Source organism: Pinus tabuliformis, chromosome X (genome assembly GCF_031772625.1).
Source record: "Pinus tabuliformis cultivar Carrire ecotype Pingquan chromosome X, CPIR1, whole genome shotgun sequence".
NCBI lineage: Eukaryota > Viridiplantae > Streptophyta > Pinopsida > Pinales > Pinaceae > Pinus > Pinus tabuliformis.
In genome coordinates, this window is record NC_142308.1 from 766,923,145 (window position 1) to 766,936,225 (window position 13,081).

Here is a 13,081-nt window from a genome sequence, read left to right on the forward strand (position 1 = left end):
ACCTCACTCCCTGCAACCCTACATGTGACAGGTTCTCCATATGCAATTATATCATGTTTCATCTATGTTCGCCTCATTCACCCTTTTGTAACTTCCCTACCATTTCTCGTTGTAACTTCTCTATGTGCTTATTCCTTTCCGAGAATCTTGACAACCCTTATTTCAGTCCTAAACTTCTAGATTCTTGTGTCTTTCTCGCATAGAGTTATTCCATTCACTCATGCTTGGTCTCTGCTCTCCCCGCGATGCCAAGAAAACGAGCTTGAGCATGGAGAGGAGTAGGCAGTCGCAACATGCAAGGTAATGCAGAATACTAGGCCTAAGTCTGAGCATTGACGGAGCGATTTCGAGAGGACATCTTGGTGGTCATGCAACATGAATTTGGTTACATTAGATAAGAATTGATAGACAAGCACACAGAGCCTTTGGATTCGATGTCTTGTCTGAGGTGGAGGATTAGGTCCCCGACCTAGGTGCCCCCTAAGAGAAATCAATACCTCCACACAATAGGCTTGTATTGAGACCTCAACCACCAACTGGGCAAGGTGTTATTTGATTGTAACGAGAGTAGGGATGAGCTCCTCCTTTACATGGGGGAGCTTCACCTGCTCTATTAGATTATGGATGGTCCACTGCAATGCATAGATGCAGATTTGCTTAGAGATCAAGAACAACCACCCTCGGCGAGGCCTACGCCAATTGGATGACTACATGCACCTTTTATGGCTTACATCCATTACTAGTATGCCTAGTTTTGTTAGTCCTTAATTAATCTTTATGTTTTATATTGTTTTGTTTGCATGCATATTATGGCTTATGAAGCCTCTTTTGTTATTAGTATTAAACATGGTTAGCTTTTATTTGGACTTTCATGAACCAAACAGTAGGACTATGGACCAACCTTCTACGCATTGTTTCCATTCAGGAAAACCCTATAACTAGTTGTGGATTTGATATCTGCTTTATATATTTATATTTAAAACATATATTTACATATTTAATATCTAATATGTTCATATATATATGTGTGTGTGGGGGGACCATGTTTTAAAATTTCTATTATTTAGATTTGCAGGTAAACTTAGATTATTATCCATATTGCTTATTGAATAATCTCGATCTTACAAATATAAAAGAAGATCTATTTTCCTTGATTTCCCAAAGATGGACTCTTTATTGGATTCAAAACATCGACAAAATTGGAACAATTGAAGAATCTTTTGCTTGGAAACTTGAATTACGAACCAAAATAGGATGGAAAATTATGCATTCTTAAAAGGCATTTCTCTAGCTCAAGTTCTTCACCCAAAGTGGCTTCTAGTATTTGGAGATTCCCAACTCAAAATTAGTTATATTATCAAAGGCACAAATGTACAAGAAATCAAACTCACTTTTATCATCATTCAAGTACAATCTCAAGCTTTTGATTTAGCATGCCCAATTGAATGGTATCACATTAAGAGGGATCTTAATCAACTAATGGATTACTAAGGTAATTACACCATTAGCCTAGACTAAAAGGGGGGCATATTTTTCAAAGATATACATGGCAATCATCATATTGTTTAACTCCTCAATCTACCAAGGCTCAACTCTTCTGTGTACCACATGGAATCATTAGAATCTTCTTTGCATCGTGATCAATTATCATCCACCTCCCCTCTCCATGAAGAACCATGGTGTGTATGCTTTGGGTCTAATCACATCAGTCCCTTCCCACACTTAAACTATGGAATAACTATGTGAAAAGGCATGGCTTCTGATGCAAAATTTTGGTTTCCTCCTTGGATTGATAGCTTGGTTGATTGATTGGTTTGGGTGACTAACTTTGGCCACAGTCTTTCACAACTAACCTTTTCCGTAGTGGATATGGATTGTGGGGAGCTATGAGCCACATGCAGCTCCCTATGCCAGCGCTCAATGGCCATTGAAGAACTATGCTTCCGCAAGGATATTCTCTCAAAAAGACTAGAGGCTTTGGAAAACACCCCAATGAAAATTTTGAACATGTCATTAAGCATTCTGCCACATCTCAAGCATCAAGTCGACAACCTAGAAAACAGGGTCAACATCTTAGAGAAGACGCTGACAATTGTGGCCACACAGAAGAAGCCAGTTGGGACACTCCTAGAAGATCAAGAAAGATCCTCCATCTAGCTCCTAGCCAACCTCTCATTAACCCACTTTAGCACTCTAGATGGCTTGCATATTCCTCCATCAACTAAGTTCTCTATCATAGGTCTCCTTGGTTTCACTGTAATTCTTAGAAGTTTTTGGTTTTTTGGTCCTAAATTGTACTTTCATATCTTCACTATGGTGACTTGGTTTTCCTATCACAAATGTTTTATGATACCTACAATAAACAAACTATTGAAGAAAGTGTAACTACGTTCAGTCTTCATAATGACATGATCTTTGTAAATGGTGTAATAAAAGAGAATAAACTATTTTTGTATACCTTGCTACATGGGTTTCATAGGCAAGGAGTGTCATAGGACAAAATACTTCTTCTTGATGTCTTTAGGATTTATTAATATGTCAAAGAGTCATGTCATGTAAAAAGAAGCTCTTCATGAGCTTATGTAAATGTATACAAGTCCACAAAAGTGTGTAGCAGCCCTCCAAAGACCAAGATCAATCCTCCATTAGCAAGCCCAAGAAGTTTGCAAGCAAATTGATAAGGAATTCATCATGTCAGATTCAATATTGAATTAAATATATATTCAAGTGTCATGTCGGCTCAAATAATAGACATGTCGGTTCATGTATTCAAGTCGGCTCAATATAGGAAGCACAAACCACTATAAATACACGTCTAGGGTATCCGCAAATGAAAGACACAGAACTCACATTCTCCTCTAAAATTTCGATGGGTATGTAGGCAGGACATATTTTGGATGGGTATAGTAGGGTGCAAGAAGTCGGATTCTTCTCTGCTATTTTGGATGGTACAACAAGGACAAATTCTCGGATTCCTTTGAGTCTTCGGATGGCACAATGAGCAGCAGACATGGTTACAATGACAGTGAATCCCTCGCACATATCTTTGCAGTCTCAGCATGGTTACAACAAGTTAAGTCTCAGAGGATATCACTGTAAAGGGTTCGAATCTATCTCTAGTAACCTCTGCATACTGTCTAAGCACTGCTATAGTCTTAGCATACTGATAATGAAGAAGATCCAAGTGATATCTCTGTAGTAGTCTTAGTATAATGAGAAGGAGACTTAATGACAGTGACAAGGGTTACAGTTTCAACATAATGAGAAGCAGTAATAAGAATTATTGTCTCGGCATAATAAGAAAAGGTGACAAGGATCATCACAGTCTCGGAATACACTCTCGACATGGTCACAGTCAATGTGATGATGATCTCAGCAAGAATGCAGTGATGATCTAAGTACAAATGAAGATATGGTGCAACAGTCATCATGATGATTGTCATAGAATCAAGGTCACAGTGAAGATCTCAATGAAGACAAGAGACCTCGTTGACATGATGAAGAAGCAGTAATGAAGATCTCAGTGATGTGGTAATGATGGCCTCAATGGTGCAACAATGAGGATGATCTCAGCAGTGACACAGGAGAGGATTGGTATCTTGGTCTTGGAGTGGCAGAATGGATCAAGGGTCATGGTCTTGGTATCCATCAATTGGAATTTTTATAAGAAGAATTTTGTGTGGGTTTTCCTCTCCAAGAGGGAGAGGTTTTGGCCCTGGAAGAAAGCCAAATATCTTGTGTTCTTGTCTCTTTGTTTTGATAGCAGTTTGATGAAGTAAACACACACTAATAATACAAAGAAGATCAAGCTAAGATAATTGTAAAAACACTTCACAAATTGTTATCATGGTAAGAAGAATCACTTTAATTATGAATGCCCTAGATTCTTCAACACAGACACTATAGCATTGGTCATGTTGGGTCATGCAAACAAGGTTTACTTTTTTGTTTCTGATCAAAAATTTCATATCGAAAAATTATGTTTCAACCACTTGGAAAAGGACATGCAATTTCAAATTGAGCTAAGAGATGATGGCATGAATGCAGCTAGTGGAGTTAGCACTCTCATTTTTTAGAGGGATTCAAGTATTAACTTCTCCTCATAGATGTCCTTTATGTTCCAGGATTAAAGCAGAATCTTGTTTCGACAGCTACCCGTGAGGACAAGGGTTATGATGTAATCTTCAACAAGGGTAAGGCCTACCTACAGCATTTAGCTTCTGGATGTAAGAAGCAAGATAGGTGTGAGGGTAAAGAATCTCTACAAGTTCTAGGTAGAGACAGGCACAACCTTGAGTAGAAAGGAAAGTAGTTCTCATAAGGGGACAAAGCTCAAGAGAGAGATTGGATCTTCCAGTATCACCTTCAGAGAGAGAGGGAAGAGGCTTTGTTTAAGGGAGATCAAGAGAGAGTTGGATCTTCCAGTATCACCTTCAACCAGAGGAAGGAACCCTAGAGGTACACAGGATACATGGCACTTATCACTGAAGTGATGGACTCGTAGAGCATGGTTGGAAAGAACAGGTCTTCAAATCAGATTATGCGGGATAAAGAAAGGAAGTCTTTGAGTTCATAAGGAGTAGTTGCAACAGCAGAAAATGTAGTAGCGAAGGAGACAAATCTAGGTGGACCAGGTTCTTCCAGAAGCACCTTCCTCGCTAAGAGGGAGTGGTGAAAAGTAGCGAGTAAAGGTCTTCTTGACTAATGCCTTAGTCAAGATGACCACAAATGGTTTTCCTTAGCGTGCACGAGTTCCTAGAAACCAAGACAAGTCATGAAGCAGTTAACTTTATGCGTTGAATTTGGAGGCACAATTTTGTTTTTCTCCAATGCTAGTTTATTTTTGGAAAGGGACGAGTGAGAGACTCAATGTCTAATTGAGGCTAGGATGAGTTACAAGAGTCAAATTTACTCGGTTAAGTAATTAATCAAAAATCTGAGTTCTAAAATCCACTTGCCAGATTTTGTTGAGTCAAAAAACTTATAAGGAGGACGAAGACACATCATTATACATTCTTGTATGCACGGGTTATGTGTGTGAGAGCTTGTTGTGAGAAGAGTCTATCGAGGAGCAGTGTATACGCAATCTTGTGACAGAGAATTATATGTAGACCAATGTTGGGAATTAGGAGAAATTTCAGGGAAAATCAACAACTAGTGTGCTAAAAAATGTGGGAATATGGTGAAAGGATGACTTGAGTCAATCCCATTGCCAACCTTCCTAGTGTATGATGTCCAAATGAAAATTAATTCAGTAGAGAGGAGTGAGTGAAGTTGTAATTCTCTATTTGGGAAATATTCTTCATAAAGAAGTGTGTTTTGAAGTAAGGGGGGTATTCTCCCTTTGACTCAGGGACAAGCTCCTATGGCAGCATATATAACAACATAATTGCAACTTTATTCTAGATATACAATGAGTCAAAGGAAGTATTGCCTTAACTACTACCCAATAGACTTTCACAATCCAAACCCTTAAAACAACTGAAAGATTGCCTCTTGTAATTCTTGTCTTCTTTTTCTTCTCACTCAGTTAGTGCAGTTTCAACCTGTTGGTTAGGTAAATCCCCTCTGCGGACAGAGGCGATCCCACTAGCTTAAAACAGAACTAGCCACAATCAATCCACGCTGCCACGCAAGTTCCTAGTTGTACATTAAAGGTGAATTAAGAAGACCAACCTGGAATCCAACGCTATAGACGAATGGTGTTCCCGCTCCCTCGCTCCGGCAGGTCACAATCCTTGCGATCCTTGCAAACGGACACTTGCACATGCAAAGGAAGAAACAGATACAAGCATAAAATCCACCAAGGCAAAACTATATTTCAGTCAGAAAGGAAATAAATCAACATCGCTATAATAGACAATGAGATTGGAACTATAATAACAGTTGTTCATTAATTAATAATAGACAGGAAAAGTTACAACCAAGGTTCTGACGTTGAACCTTTCCTCTGGCTGGGCGAGCAGCTATATGCCTTGCAGTAGACTTCCTCTCTCTCGGACTCCCGACAACATAACCTTTCTAGCATTACTCCAACAACTCAAGAACTCAAAACTACAGCACTTCGGAACTCATAAACTTGGAACTCATAAACTTGGAACTAGCTTGTCTAATGCATGAGGACAAGCTTTTATAGATGAAGAAGGGAGAAATATTCAATGCACCAGGACACCCATTATGGAATGGCAACATCCATGAAAAGCTACTGCGGATAGATATGATGACTCTCAAGCTTTATCAGATGGATTTTTCCCTCAAAGGACTTCATGATCTGGGAGGAAAAAATCATACAGTCGTGCTTTTGGCAAAAAACATTACTAAACTCGAATGGCGCGGGCATTGTTCTAAGATAGAGCGCCAATGGGCGTGCCCCTTTTTGAGGATCTGAGTTATTGGTGCAGGTCAGACATTGGGTACCTGTGCCAATGGGAAAAGGGCACTTTTCAGGGATAATTTGCAGAAGGTGTCTTGAGGGAACATGAAGTACATACTCAGGGGAACATAGTGCAAGTGTTTTTAGGCTATGTCATTGCTCACAGGTCCCGAAATGAATCCTCTAATGTACTGGAATCGGGGCGATAGGGATGGTGACCAACGGTGACAAATTACTGTGTAACAGATGCCCCCCAAAGCGTGAGGCCCGAGCGAGAGAGAGGGGTGAAATGCTTTGCAAGAACACATATAGCCGCTGCCGAGAACCTGCATTGAGAGATACTATTGATAGCTCAAATACATGATGTACGTGGTATGGTTGTAGCCATCCATAAGAGAGTACATGATAATTTAGATCCATAGTATGGACGCAGCCATCTGGTTAGGATCAATGAGTTGACTCAGGTATGGTCGCAGCCATCCAGTGAATGAGTCATGTATCAAGAATCACACCGGGATTACAACAGGCACAATCCAGGGTCTTGCGCTCCATCTCGACCCAAACAAGAGTACAAGTTCAAGCATGTGAATATGTGAGCTGAAGTCGAACATGCATGAACATCGTCTGATTACCAGTCAATATTTGGAACTGTTAACAGACGCGAGAGGTACCACCAATAATGACAATGGCCCTCAAGGTACTATCGGTACAATCTACGGCATGCGAATTAGTGATCTGACATCAAACACCCGTAGAATCATTCGATCGGAGACCAATGATGAAAACCTCGCGTCGAACACGAAGAACCTGTCATTGAGGCATGCAGGCTCCAAGGCACCGGAAGGGAGTCTCTAGATCAACTTCCTGGATAATGAGCTGAAGTCGACAGGAAGTGACCTTGATCGAAGGTGGGCCATAATGTTTCCCACATCATCGACACGAGACAGAGAGATGATGTTGTGAATCAAAATTGTATGAGCTATCAGAGGGAGGTTGTTTCTTTGCAGAGGTCAACTTCTCTTGAACATATCGGCGGCACTAGAGTGGAGTTGGCAGTATTTGACATCGATGGATCAGAGGTCATAGTGACGAGGCAATGAGCAGATGAGAGGTCAAATAGGATTACCCAATCCCACGGAGGCAAGTGAAAAATGAGATGAGATGTCCCCACCCAGACACGAAAGCAGAGGAGTGCCATGTTCAAGAGCGACATACTGCCGACACAACAATAATTATGGTTCCAAATTTTATTTTATTTTCCTCCACCATTTCTGGCGAGTACCCCAATTATTTTTAACAAGCTTGATGGGGATAGCATATGCTTGTGGTGCGTCATTTCGACAAAATCCGATGTCATTAGGTTTTAATGAGTCTGACAAAGGAAGAACTCGGCGTCTTTTCATATTTAGAGAATTTGAAAAGACAGCGAAAAGGAAACTCCAGGGATGTCGTTTTTCGTAAAGTTGTGTCTCTCGGGCCCGAAAAAGTATAAAATAATACCCGAAAGAACCGCCTGACTATTACGATCGAGGAGTACTTTTCATAATTAGTGATTTCGACTTGAAAAAGTAAAAAAGCGGTCAAAACCACGTCGTTTCGTAACCATTAACGAGTTTGAAACGACAAAAACCCGGTAATCTTTTTATGTTTTAACGGTCGACAAAAAGAACTTAAAACGACCGCCCCTTATTAACGTTTAACGAGTCAAGAGGAGCGACTCGGCAATCTTTTCCTCTTTAAATGGTCAGAAAAGAGCTGAAAGCAGACCTTCAATTTTATTCTCTTTAACGAGTCAAAAAGGGAAAAATACTCCGCAATATTTTCATATTTTACGAGTAAGAAAAGAGCTTAAAGGCGACTCGTCCTAGAGGAACGAGTGGTATAAAGGGTAGCAACTAGTTCCGGTAGTGGTGGAACTGCTTAAAACATGTAATAGTCAAGAGGCTGGCTAATAAAACCACTCATCGCTGCGGTTCCTCAGGAAAGGAAAACAACCAAGTGAGAGCATATGATCGGCCAAAGAGATGGTGGCAATGGAATGAAACAACCAAGTTTCATCTAGCAGAATTTAGCAGATAAATGGCAATCACGGGATGTAAATCAGGTATGGGTTCATTTTTACACAAGCTTGAACCATGAAGAACTCTGCTTGGATTCGGTTTCATGTTTACACAAGCTTGAAACGAAAAAACTATGCTTGTTATAAATTTGCATACCCCCAGCATGATAATGCAAATCGAGGTACATGCCCCCCAAGCTTCATGGCATTCACGGAGTGGATGGAATGAAGGTTCACTTGGAAAGACTCGATTTTGAAAAGGAGGATGCATGCCCCCCGGGCTTCAGTCACGCGCCCGGGTCAGCTGCCGTCATCAAGATGACGGACTGGATGTTGAGGCATTTCCTGTGGAAATAAGACCATTTAGGAATGGTAGATGACTATACGTGAAGTGTGAACCGGGAAACGAAAGTTGGTCTACGACCTTGATCGTTCTTCCCTCGTGCGGAAAACACATCACTCTGAAGAGTGAGGACACAATTGCGCGTATGCGATAAATATAGTCTCGTCCAAGGAGTAAATTGTAATCTAACGGACCTTGGACTACCATGATGCCCATTTGAACAGTCTTCCCTTCTAATGTGATAGGTACATTGGGAAGAATTCCTAAAGGTCGAATGGTTTCTCGATGAAAACCTGTAAGGTTTCTCATCTCAGGTAGAAGCAGTGGCGAACCAAGTGCTTCCCAAGATGTTGAAGAAAGGATGCTCATAGGAGATCCTTCATCAATAATGGTACCGGCCATAACCATTCGGTAGACTTGAACTATAATTCGAAATGGCATGGAAGCTGGTAACCGGGGATTGACTAGTTGATCCCAATTAAAGGAAACAACTAGGTTGCTTGGAGGTGGGACCGGATAAACGGCCAGATATGACTCTGATAAACTTCCTTCCTGCTGTGAAGGAATGAGAGGGATGTTCACTTGATCATAGGAGTCTGTGCTTATGAATAGAGTTTGGACAGTGTGGTCTTCATTCTTTATAGTGATAATATCATCTGAGGATGGAACCTCTGAAGGCAAAACCAGGTCACTTGTCATCTGGACCGTTGGGTTTTCATCTGGTTTGGATTCAGATTCTGAAGGCAAAACCGGGTCACTTGTCATCTGGACCTCTTGAAAGACCGGGTCACTTGTGATCTGGACCTTTGGGCTTTCGTCTGGTTTGGATTCAGATTGTTCATCTTTGATGATAAACATTCCCGGAACAAAGTGGTGCATAGATGATGAACGTAAATCAACACTTTTTCCGACCAGGGACTGGTCTGGAACAGGCTGAGCACAGCCATTTTCGGGAAGAGGAGACTAGACAAGAGAAGGGTGGACAAATAAGGAATGTTGGTTGATTTCTTTGTCAGCAGGGGAACGTTCTGCAATTGCAGCAAGACGTTGATAACCAGTAGGAAGTTAAGGTGAGGGAGCTGTAAGACTTTCCAATACAATAGAGGCTCTATCCATGAATAGACAAAGGTGAAGGGGATGATTGCCTTCACAAAGTCTACAGGGGATTCGAATCTTCCCTTTTCGCTTAACATTTCCAGCTGATAAGGTAGCATCACCATGATCTCCAGAGGACGATGCATAGCAGTCCCGATCGTGAGCCCATACTTCTAAGACCCTGGGGATGCCAGGACAATCGCGAAGAAGATGGTCTTCCTTGCATAATCTACAAGGAAATTTAGCCTTCCGCGGTGGAGCAAGAGGAGACTTTACTTCAGGTATATTCAGGGTAGATGGGACCTTTCTTTTGGGAGACTTCTTCTTTTTGGTCTTCTTCTTCTTCTTCTTAGCCACCTGGTTACTTAAATCCAGAGTTTCACTAGGCGAAGTAGAAGATGAGGACACAGCAGTAGGCGAAGAAGGGCAGGGGTCCACCTTGGAACCAAAATGATGTTGCTCGAGTGGAGGAGGAGGTGGTGGAACAGGAGTTATCACACTCGAGACCACTGAGTTTGAGAACACCCATACGGGTAAACCGATGGTGAACCCAAGTAAAGACAAAGTTGCTATATACTGAACACCAACATTTCCGACAGAAGGAATCAGACCAGCCAGGGGACCACCTTGGCCGGTGGGTTCAGGGAAGGATGCCATTTGAGCGAGAAAGAACCCTACTCAAGCTAATGCAAGCAAAATTTAACCGGGTTATATGTGATCGTGGTCAAATAAATTTTAAGACACTAAACTTTGAACTTGACCTTTTCACTTTTTAAGAGTCGAGAAAAGGACGAAAAGATGACTCTAGTCTCCTTCGAATATTTAATGAGCACGAAGTGACAAGACGCTCACAGGCACCTTTTCGTTTAAGGAGTCCGAAAAGGACCAAAAGTGACTGCTCTGGAATTCTAGGTAGAGGGTGTGCCAAACTTTTTGCAAAACCACAGAATACTTTTTAGGGTACGGGTGGTCGATCTTCGTGAATGCTGTGTTCACTGCATTGCGAATTGTAGGGCGGCCGACATGGCTTCCTATGGATAAAAGCTTTATTCCTATAGGGGTCTCCCAATGTATACGCGACGGTACGTGGGAGCACAGTCCGTATTGGCACGTATCGTTTCACCGTGGAGGAATCACCCAACCACTCGACGGTAAGCTACCAGGTTTAACGACGCCGGAACACGTCTCTAACCTAGACCTCTAGAATGTTTGCGTTATGTTCCAATGCGTTGTTAGGTTCATTGAGTTTATTTTATAGTTTATCTTCAATTATGTTTCAGTTTTTTGGTCCTACCGTATGTGGTCTCTCCAAACTTCCTAAATGCAATCTATATGCCAAAATTATATCGTTTCATTCGATGAATTCTACCTACAGAAGAGTAGAGATTTTTTTTTTTTTTTTTACACAAACAAAATGATCATCAAGCAAGTAACAAAGATCCTAATGCAGCTAATAACAAGAAATAAAAGTTTCTTCCTTTTCTTTTTAAAAGCGACAAATAGCAATAAATGCTAACTAATTATAATGCAAAAAGCTCTTTTGTTTTTTGATTTTTTTAAATGGCATAATGCATGTAAACAAACCTCAAGAGATATCCATGAGTACAAACACAATTCACTCAATGGACATAGAACCAATTTAGAAACATGAATATGAACTGTCAAAGCAAAGGAAAACACGAAGACGTTCAATGAACCATGTGATCTACGTTCAAATGAAGTCAAGCAAGATCCAAGCAAGCTAGAAGTGAATCACTCGAAGCATAGAATACCAACTTTTAACAACCACTAGATGAGTGCGGAAAACAACCAACAAGCTGACTGGATAATCAAACCACAAGGTCCCACAGAAGGCTCGACATGCAAAGCCACTAGGTACTCTAGGGCTGGGATACAAAATCGATAGAAATAAGCAAACAACTGAAGGATGAAGGTAACAACCAGTCACACAGAGGTCCAACACACTCCCAGAAGCAGCAAAAGATATGGAAAAACAAAAAACCCAAGTTTAAGGAGCTTTCAAGTACCAAACTGGCAAAATTCACAGAGCTGGCGCGACTGTGAATCTGAAACTCACGCTAACAGTCAATTGGCACGGGTCTTTATGGAGAAACATGCGCCAACTCGCGCGACTGTCAAAAGAAAAAACGTGCCAGCCGCATTTACTGACCCAAAAAATAAATATAACAACCCAGGGTCTGATTGACAGTGCCCAGTAGATAGCAATTTCAAGACTGACCCAGAAAGTTCATTAACTCAGGCAAGCGAGAGAAAACTAATCATGCAAGACAAACTCCAAATAGCTTCTCCCCAGTGGAGTCGCCAAATTGTTGGTTAGGTAAATCCCCTCTGCAGACAGAGGCGATCCCACTAGCTTAAAACAGAACTAGCCACAATCAATCCACGCTGCCACGCAAGTTCCTAGTTGTACATTAAAGGTGAATTAAGAAGACCAACCTGGAATCCAACGCTATAGTCGAATGGTGTTCCCACTCCCTCGCTCCGGCAGGTCACAATCCTTGCGATCCTTGCAAACAGACACCTGCACATGCAAAGGAAGAAACAGATACAAGCATAAAATCCACCAAGCACAACTATATTTCAGTCAGAAAGGAAATAAATCAACATCACTATAATAGACAATGAGATTGGAACTATAATAACAGTCGTTCATTAATTAATAATAGACAGGAAAAGTTACAACCAAGGTTCTGACATTGAACCTTTCCTCTGGCTGGGCGAGCAGCTATATGCCTTGCAGTAGACTTCCTCTCTCTCGGATTCCCGGCAGCATAACCTTTCTAGCATTACTCCAACAACTCAAGAACTCAAAACTACAGCACTTCGGAACTCATAAACTTGGAACTCATAAACTTGGAACTAGCTTATCTAATGCATGAGGACAGGCTTTTATAGATGAAGAAGGGACTAAGATTCAATGCACCAGGACACCCATTATGGAATGGCAACATCCATGAAAAGCTACTGCGGATAGATATGATGACTCTCGAGCTTTATCAGATGGATTTTTCCCTCAAAGGACTTCATGATCTGGGAGGAAAAAATCATACAGTCGTGCTTTTGGCAAAAAACATTACTAAACTCGATTGGCGCGGGCATTGTTCTAAGACAGAGCGCCAATGGGCGCGCCCCTTTTTGAGGATCTGAGTTATTGGCGCGGGTCAGACATTGGGTACCTACGCCAATGGGA